General features: G+C 53.0%; 1 pseudogene across 1 annotated transcript; it reads left to right on the forward strand.

Annotated features, from left to right (window-relative positions):
• The first annotated feature begins 3389 nt into the window (after positions 1-3389).
• Positions 3390-6905, forward strand: LOC306951839 (protocadherin beta-15-like; annotated as a pseudogene). The gene is made up of 2 exons: positions 3390-6027; positions 6816-6905. The product of its transcript is annotated as a protocadherin beta-15-like (transcript).
• The last annotated feature ends 3019 nt before the right edge of the window (positions 6906-9924 follow it).

The raw sequence follows: 9924 nt of genomic DNA on the forward strand, positions 1-9924 counted from the left end.
GGGTGAATTGGGTGCTTTAGATATTGCAAATGAGAGAAGTGATGAGTGCTTTGTCACTAATCTCACTCATGAATGATGGAAAACACTCCCTGGAATTTGCTACAACCATGGAAGCAGAGTGCATGGCAACAAGGAGGCAAACCCATCAAGTCTTCTGCACATAGGAAGGAAATTCCTGCCCGTGTAGAGAACAAGATTAGGAAAGTGTATCACATAAGATGCACTCGCACCCAAGAGTTACACAACGTGTTAAACGACATGAAAGCAACCAGCAGGTGGATAAAGCTTCTAGGACTGAAGTGGTTCAGGTAGGTTTGGACAGGCAAACTAGTGCTATGTTATATACAGACCCTATGTGTCTATATTTCCTTTCACACACTTCTACGTCTGAGGATGAAGAACAACGTGCCATTTGTGAGTTGAGGTCTGTCAGAGTGGGAAGTGTCTTGGGAGGCTCTCCTCTTCCTGGGTCTGTCCCCAGCCATAGTGGAATCAATATGAAGACAACAATAAGCAAGGTTTTGGATCCCCTCTCCTCTCCTTGAGGTGCCAAGGTCCTGTCAGGAGCATTAGCAGATGGATCCCAGGTGTCACTGTCATTTTTGCAAGACATGAATGAAGAGCTGTGTGTGCAAAGAGGCTCACCCCTTGTAACAACTGCTCAAGAGACGTGCAATCTCTATTCAGAGAGACGCTGCTCCGTTTTCTGCTAACCCTGAAATGGGGGTGAGAAGGGATGGAGCCTGGATCCACCCCTTCCAGTCACTCAGGTACGTTGCTTGCACCTGAGTTCCCTGGCTTAGCCATCCCTTCTCACCTGGGGCTCAACCACTGGTTCAGGCTGTGATCTAGCAATCCCTCTGCAAGCCATGTTCCCAATTTTCTCTACTCAACCACTTGGCCTACAGTTGATTTTACTCGAAATTCTTCTGTGGCTAGTAACAATTGTAATTTGTGAGTTGGTAACAATTCCAAATGGATGGAAGGATGGGTGCATTGCATGCATGGAAAGAGGGAAGGGAAAGATAAAAAACTGTCTTGGTCTCAGATGCTGTTTAGCCTGTCGTGCTTCCAAAGCCAAGCCAAAGGAATGGAAGAGGAAAGCACAACAATGGCTGCATCTGAGTGAAGTTGATGGCCTGCCTTTGCATTAACAAGAAGAGGCTCCCATACCTGACAAAGCTGGAGAGCTACTCTATCCTGCTTTCTCAAGAAGATTCAGGGAGTTTTCAAAGAGTGGACAAGAAAACATCAATGGAATTCATATCCTTTGGAATGATGCTGAAAGGATTGGGAGCACAGGCAATGTTCTCCTCCCTCAGAGTTGTTTGAAAGGAATTAGGGAGGGAACCTCTAAGAAGGTAACGCATCTTGAAGTCCACCTGAAGTTCCTCTATCACAATGCGTGCATCATGGGAAATAAGAAAGAGCTATAAAACACAATTTAGGACATTAGAAAAGTACTACCTACTTGTTATCCTGGAGATGTGGTGAGAAGCTTCACACAACTGGAACACTGCAGTGAAGAAATACAACCTGTTTACTGGAGTTAGGCAAGGAAGGGTGGGCAAGGATGTTGCCTACTGAGAAGAGCTGGGAAACTGCAGACCCATGAACCTCCTGTCTGTGCCAGAGAAGATCAGGGAACAAATTCTCCTAGAAGCCATGTTAAGACTTATGCAATTAAGGGAGATGATCTGACACAGCCAACATTGCTTCACCAAGGGCAGATCCTGTCTGATCCACCTGGTGTACTTCTATGGTGCAGTAACAGCTTCATTAGGCAATGGAAGAGTAAGTGATGTCCTCCATGTGGACTTGTGCAAGGCCTCTGGAATGGTCCCACACAACAACTTTCACTGTAAGTTGGAAGCATTTGGATTTGAATGGTGGACTATTCAGTGGATAAGGAACTGGTTGGATGGTCACAGCCATGGGATTCTGGTCAAGAGCTCCACGTCCAGGTGGAGACTGGAGATGAGTGATGTCTCCTAGAGAGAGGTCCCACTACTTTTGGGACCAGTGCTCTTCAACATCCTTGTCAGTGAATCTCGTCAGTGGGATCAAAGGCAACCTCAACAAGTTTGCTGCTTGCACTAATGTGACTGGTGCTGTTGATACAACAGAAGGAAAGCATGCTATCCCAAGGGACTTGAATAGGGAGCCTGTGTGAAATGAATGAGGTTCAACAAGTTGGAGTGTAAGGTGTTGCACTTGGATCAGATTTATCACAGTTTTGAGTACAGTATTGGGGAAGAACTGAGAGCAGCCCTGTGGAGAAGGACTTGGAGTTTCTGGTGGACATGAGCCATAATTGCATGCATGCAGCCCAGATGTCCATCTGTATTCTGGGTTCCATCCAAAAAGAGAGATAGCTAGCAGAGTGAGGGAGGTGAATGTCCCTCTCTGCTTTGCTCTCTTTAGGATCCGCTTGGAGAACCGTGTCCAGGTCTGTGGCCACCAGCAGTGATGTGGAGCAATTGGAGCAGAATGAAGGGAGGCCATGAAGATCATCAGAAGAGTGAAGAATCTGGGCTGTGGACAAAGCCTGAAGTAGACTGGTTTGTTTGGCCTGGAAGAGGATCTGGGGATCTGGGGAGACCTCATTGTGGCCTCCCAATACTTAAAGGAAGAATATAATACAAGGGTGACCGAATCTATGCCTTCCTTTTCCTTCCCTTCCTCTGCCCTCTTTATAGCAGGATTTTTGGAGTTCCCAAACATCTGTATCTACAAATTGTGAAAGCGGTTTGCATCTTTTTGATTTGTTTGTGTACAACTGGGGACAACTTTCAGATAGGTGTGGGAGCTTTGTTGTGTTGTGATAAAATCAAGCACACGTGCAATATGTTTGTCATGTCAAGGAAGAGTAATGCCTTTCACACAGGAAAACATGAGAGCCCTGGGTCGTGCAGGTGAGCTGCAGTGCCTCACCCAATGTGAAGAAAACATTATGAGGATTCAGTCCTAGAGGAGAATTATCTTCCTAATGTGACAGCAACTCAGAGTACTGGAAAATCATGTCAATTTCCTATACACACCTTTCCCTGTCAGCTCTCTGGCATCAATTAACACATTCAGTAATGCTATGTGTCTCCTCTCCTCTCTAGTTAATTACTATCTGCTGATTAAAAAGAAGAGAAAAAGAAGAAAATACAACACCACCACCAATGGAAAAGACAAAACATTTTGCAAAAATCGCAGAGCGCGGAGGAAAGAATTTGCCATGGAGACTTGAGAAGTGATACCCATAGCAGAAACCTGCTGCCAAAAGCGGCGAGTTTCCATTCCACTTTCAGGATCGTGTGTGCAAGGGGAAAGGAGATTCGAACCGGGAACTGGTGGGAAGGCGGAGAAGGAGCAATTCGGCGTCGCGCCGCTGGGTGGGGATGTTGTCCACGGAGCGGCAGCTCCCTGTGGCCGCAGCGCGCTTTCAGGCGCAGGCGCGCAGAAGAGCCGTGCGAGCCGCTCGGGAAGGGCGGCGGGGCACGGAGCCGGGCGCTGGGGGGCTTCGGGGCCGAGGCGCTGTCAAAGTGCGGCGGCTTGGGGTCGGCGAGCGGCAGCGCGGCGCGTCGGGGCCGGCGAGCGAGGCGGCGAGGCATGGAGGGCGCCGGGAAAGGCCGGCCGTGGCGGAGAGGGACGGCGAGCGGGAGCCGGAGCGGCGGCGGCCAGAGGCGAGTGGTGCTGTGGCTCGTGTGCGTTTGCGTGTGGGAGAGCGGGGCCGAGACGCTGCGCTATTCCGTGTCGGAGGAAATGGCGAGGGACTCGTGGGTGGGCAACGTCGCCCGGGACCTGGGGCTTTCTCCGAGCCAGCTGGCGGCTCGCAAGGCGCGCGTGGTGTCCGAGGGGAGCGAGCAGCATTTCCGCCTCGATCCGCACAGCGGCGTCCTGACGGTCACGGAGACGCTGGACCGAGAGCGGATCTGTCCGCACAGCGAGAGCTGCGCGCTCTTCTTCAAGCTTTTCTTTGAGAACCCGGTGCAGCTGATCCGCGGGGAGGTGGAGCTTCGCGACGTGAACGACAACTCCCCCGTGTTCCCGCAGAAGGAGGTGGTTCTGGAGATACCCGAAACGGCATCTCTTGGGTCTCGATTCCCTCTAGAAGAAGCGCGGGATAAGGACGTGGGTCTGAACGGTTTGCAGAATTACAGCCTCTCTCCAAATTCGCATTTCTCCCTAGCTCTCGAAACGGGGAAGCGGGGAGGCAAATACGCGGAGCTCGTCCTTGAGAGTCCTTTGGACCGCGAGGAGCAGCGGGAGCTGCATTTGGTGCTCACGGCCACGGACGGGGGCTCGCCGCCCAGGTCGGGCACGGCTGAGGTGCGGGTGGTGGTGCTGGATGTCAACGACAACATGCCGGTGTTCTCGCGGGAGGTGTACGAGGTGCGCGTGGCCGAGAACAGCCCCCCGGGGCAGCTGGTGGTGCGGGTGTCGGCCGCGGATCCCGACGAAGGAACCAACGGCAAAGTGCGGTATGCCTTTACCCAGGCATTGGAGGGATCCCGAGAGCCCTTTAATCTGAATCCGGAGACGGGGGAGATTCGGGTCTCGGGTAATCTGGATTTTGAAGAAGCAAAGACTCACCAGCTCGTGGTGAGAGCCAGCGACGGCGGGGGTTTCTATGCTTACACCAAAGTGCACGTGGAGGTGCTGGACGTGAACGACAACGCGCCGGAGATCGAGCTGAGCTCGGTGAGCGCGTCCATCCCCGAGGACGCCCCGCCGCGCACCGTGGTGGCCCTGCTGAGCGTGCGGGACCGCGACTCCGGCGACAACGGGCGGACGGAGTGCGCCGTCGAGGGCGACGTGCCGTTCAGCCTGACGGCCGCGTTCGCCGACCACTACGAGCTGCGCACCAGCGCGGCCCTGGACAGGGAGACGGCGGCCGAGTACAACGTGAGCATCGTGGCCACGGACCGGGGCCGGGCGCGGCTGAGCGCTCGCGAGAGCGTGCGGGTGCGGGTCGGCGACGTGAACGACAACGCGCCTCGCTTCACGCAGGCGGCGTACAGCATGTGGGTGAGCGAGAACGAGGCGGGCGCGGTGCGGATCGGCAGCGTGAAGGCGACGGACGCGGACGCGGGCGCGAACGGGCGCGTGAGGTACGCGCTGGTGCGGGAGGAGGGCGAGGAGCGGCCCGCCGTGTCGGTGGACGCCGAGAGCGGGGCCGTGTCCGTGGTGCGGCCGCTGGACTACGAGCAGGTGCGCGCCGTGGAGGTGACGGTGGTCGCCGGCGACGGGGGCTCGCCGCCGCGGAGCGCCACGGCGCTGCTGCGGGTGCTGGTGCGGGACGAGAACGACAACGCGCCCGTGGTGCTGCACCCGCCGGCCGACGGCGGCGCGGCGCTGGGCGAGCTGGTGCCGCGGCGGGCGCGGGCGGGCTACCTGGTGGCCAAGGTGGTGGCGGTGGACGCGGACGCGGGGCAGAACGCGTGGCTGTGCTACGAGCTGGCCAAGGCGACGGAGCCGGGGCTGTTCCGCGTGGGGCTGCACAGCGGCGAGGTGCGCACGGCGCGGGCCGTGGGCGAGCGCGACGCGGCCCGGCACAGGCTGGTGGTGCTGGTGCGGGACCGCGGGCGGCCGCCGCGCTCCGCCAGCGCCACGCTGGCCGTCGCCCTGGCCGACGGCTTCTCCGAAGGCCGCCTGCGGGCGAGCGAAGAGGCGCCGGCCGCCGAGCCCGACGGCCGCCTCACCCTGTACCTCAGCGTCTGCTTGGCCTGCGTGTCCGCGCTCTTCGTGGCCGGCGCGGCGGCCGCCGTGGCCGCCCACGTGCGGCGGGCCCGGCGGGGCGAGCCGGGGCCCTTGCCCGCCTTCCCGCGCTCCGCCGCCGACAGCGGCGCCGGCTCCCTGCCCCGCAGCTACGTCTACGACGTCCGCCTCGCCGCCGGCACCGTCGACAGCGAGTTCCGCTTCCTCGGGCCGCTCTTGCCCTGCTTCCCCGCCGGGCTGCCGCACGGCGCGGCCGAGCGGCGGAGCTCGCTGTGCTCGGCCGGCCTCGGCCAAGAAGAAGGCGACTGGGCCGTGCAGGTGAGGGAGCGGAGCCCCGCGCGGGGGCCGAGGGGGAGCGGGGTAGTTGGGAGGTTTGTAGGGTGTGGGGCGACACGGAGCACCGGAGGTGTCCCCGGTTCGGGACGAGATGGCGGAGGCGGTCCCCGATCCGCCGCCTGGGCTGGGCTGGGCTGCTCCCGTGGTGCTGGTTTCCGCCCACACACCCCGCTTGTGGCTCCTTGGCCGGAGTAGTTGCTGAGGGTGAAGTGTGCGATATCAGCCGGAGCAGGGCGGCTGGGGTGTGGACAGCTCTGAAGCAGGTGGGCTGCTGCGTAAGGCACACGGCAGGTAGAAGCCATTGGAGCTGAGGTCAAGCGCTGTGAATATTTTGGTTTCCTCAGTCCTGTATTTTTTAAGTCCCTCTGTTGTGTTAGCAATGAGATGGTTGTGGAGAGCTGTTTCAACCTCTGTCACCTCACTGATGGTGTTCCACATCAGGACTAATTTTTTTTCACTCATATTAAACCTCATGTTCTACTTGCAAGTAAGAAGTCTGAGACTTTCTCTATTTCAATTTCTCCCTCTCTTCAATCGTAAATGTTTTCCACTTTTTTGTTGTTGTTGTTGTCCTTACCGTAGGATAATTTGGAGCCTTATGTTAATGCTCTGTATGTCATAGAGCTGCCTTCCAATCCTCCTCCTTTGAACATGGATAGGAAAGAATGATGTTACACATACACTGGTTCAAGATGAGCTGTCTAATCTCCTTACTAACACCTTCTTATCCCCAGCTCCTATATGTCAGCTTTCCATTCTCTTCTTTGCAGGGCCAATCTCCTTTCTCTGAAGACACAGCTCCCAGGCCAGCAGAAGAGAGCGCTTCTTTGGGTCAGAGTCCTTGGCTCACCCATCAATAATCGAGGAGAAAGAGAAGCATCTCAGTCTTCATGGGTTAGTGTTCTCACTGGGAAAGGAGAGCATCAAAAGTATTCCAGGGAGGTTCAAGAGTTCTCTGGTTTAGTGCAAGGACACTCTCCCGTTAACTTCTACTTTATTCAGGAAGACTGTGTTGCATGCTGGTTACATTAAGATTTCATGTCTTTTGGCATAGCTCTATTGCTCTTGAATCTAAGAAAAAGAAGCTCATCTTCAAGGTAACTTTATATTACATCAGCTTTCTTGTATTCTTTGTTGTTGTCAAGTGAATCCTGTAAAAATGATTCAATTTTCTGTAATCTACTCAATAGCATATACAGCCTTAGCCAAAAATTAAATGATGCTTGTAAGGGAATTCTTTAGTAACAAGCAGAATGTCCTACACTGGAAATAACTGACATTGGCACACGGTATATTCTACCATACGTTTTCAAATTCTCCAAGCTGCAAAGTATGGTCTTTGAATGCTGTGTTCTTGTGTTTGTTTTATTTTATTTTATTTTATTTTTTCATTCACAATGAGAAGCTGCAATAAATGGTTATTGAGCATTATTGAGTATAAATTGGTGGATAAGAAATTGCTTGGAAGGTCGCAGCCAGAGAGTTGTTGCAAGTGGTTTTACTTCCAGGGGGAGGCCAGTGAGGGGAAGTGTCCCCACATGTCTGTCTGGGGACTGATACTCCTTGATGTCTTTATCACTGACACAGATGGTGGGATTGAGTGCACCCTCAGCAAGTTTGACACCAAGCTGAGTGGTGTAACTGATACAACAGAAGGAATGGATGACATCTGAAGAGACCTTGACAAACTCAAATGAGGGCCCGTATAACCTTCATCAGGTTCAACTCAAGCAAATGCAAGGTGTTGCACTTGGGTTGGGACAATCCCAGATACGTATACTGAGAGACTGAGAGAAGAACTCCTTTAGAGTAGCACTGCCAAGAAGGACTTAAGCGGTCCTGGTGGATGGTATACATAACTTGAGCCACCAGTGCACACCTACAGCCCAGAAGGCTGATGGTATGCTGGGCTGCATCAACAGAGGAGCTGCCAGCATAGTGAGGGAAATGGCCGTTCCTCTTTGCTCTCCCTTGTGAGGCCCTATCTGGCACTCTGATCTGGGGCCCAGATCAGCACAGCAAAGATGTGGAGCTTTTGGAGAGAGTCCAGAGGAGATCCACCAGGATGGTCAGAGAGCTGGAGCACCTCTCTCCCACAAAGACAGGCTGAGAACTTCTTTGGTTAGGGGAAGAGTAGCTTCCAGTATTTAAAGGGAGATAATACAGAAAGAGAAATCAACCCTTTACACAGGAAGATAGCGATAGAACAAGAGGGAATGGTTTTAGACTGAAGAAGGGGAGATTTAGATGAGATGTCAGGGGGAAGCTTTTCACTGAGAGAGCAGGGAGGTGCTGGCACAGGCTGCTCAGAGAGGTTGTGGATACCCCCATCCCTGGGGGTGGTCAAGGCCAGGCTGGATGGGGCCCTGGGCAATCTGATCTAGTGCTTGATCTGACGGTTGGCAACTCTGCCCAGCTGTGGGGTTGGAACTGCATGATCTTTGTGGTCCCTTCCAACCCAAGCCATGCTGTGATAAATCAGAGAATTAAAGTTACTATTTGTGGGTGTTTTTTTGTGGTTTTTTTTTTTTGTTTGTTTGTTTGTTTGTTTTTTACCATACAATGGGCTAAGACCTTTACAAAAATTTAAGGAGCTGTAGAATATAGGAAGTCAAGGAGCATTCTGTTCCCCTTTTATCAAATGGCTTTGAAATACAAATTCATGTGATCTTTCATGTTACACATTTTCAAGAGTGAAATACCTAATTAAAAAGTAGCAAAAGCTACTTGGAAATCCCTCAGGTGAGTGTTTTGACTTGTCGTAGTCATCACCAAGGAAATATTGCCAGAGGAGATAAATTGGAGCATTTGGAGTGGATTTTATTCAGGGAAAATCAAAGGACCTTGGTGGGAGACTTTGCAGGAGGCAGGAGAAGGCTTGTTTAAATTGTGCTGAGGTTGGAGAGCCAAGAGAGATGCCGCCCTGAACCCCTTTGTGAGAGCTTCTGGCCTGACAGATGGTGAACCAGGGGAGCAATCTCAGTCTATTTCAGAAACCTGCTCTTCTTGGGGCTGCAAGAATGCTGTCGACTCACAGAACTGCAAAAAGTTTAGCTGGGGGTAGCCAGGAGTTGGACTCGATGTTTCTTATGGGTTCCCTCCAACTCAGGATATTCTATGGTTCTATGAAATGGAGATGAAGAAGAGCGTGGAATCACTCTTAGAAAGAACGGTGGCTGTGATCCTGCTGCTCTGCTTTCAGAGGGGGGAGCAGACACCTCTGGTACTCTGTACCCAGAAAAGCAGAGAGAAGTTCCTTTGTGGTGAATACTTTCAGCTGAGCCTGCATGCTGCCGTGCAAGAGCAGATTGATTGGGTGGAGCTGTGTGGGCAGAACAAGCCCTGCCTGGTGCATTTCGAGGTGCTGCTGGAGGGTTCACTGCTGTCCTTCCAAGCTGAGATAAGCCTCACACAAATTAATGATCATGCTCCCGTGTTCTTAAATGAAGAAGTAATTTTTAAAAAATCCAGAAATTGGCAATGTTGGAAGACTCAATTTTTTTTCTGGAAAGTTCTCAGGATCCAGATGCGGGAAAAACAAGTGTTCAGCATTACAGCATCAGCTCGAACCGCTGTTTCCACATCTACACCTGCAGGCGGAGTAACGGCAGAAGACACAGTGAGCTGGTGTTGGACAGAGCTCTGGATCAGGAAGAGCAGAAGTGGTTTTCAGCATCATGGCTGTGGATGGTGGGTATCCACCATGCTCTGGCACAGCCTTAATCCACATGGTAGTTCTGGATATAAATGACAACATTCCAGCATTTACCCAGACTTCTATGAAGTCCAAATATTTGAAAATAGCTCCTAAGATACCCTAGTGCTGATGTCAGCTGAAGGTTTAGACTCAAGAATGGATGAAGAAATAGCCAATAGTAC

This window comes from Tetrao urogallus, assembly GCF_951394365.1.
Source record: "Tetrao urogallus genome assembly, chromosome: 14".
NCBI classification, from domain to species: Eukaryota; Metazoa; Chordata; class Aves; order Galliformes; family Phasianidae; genus Tetrao; species Tetrao urogallus.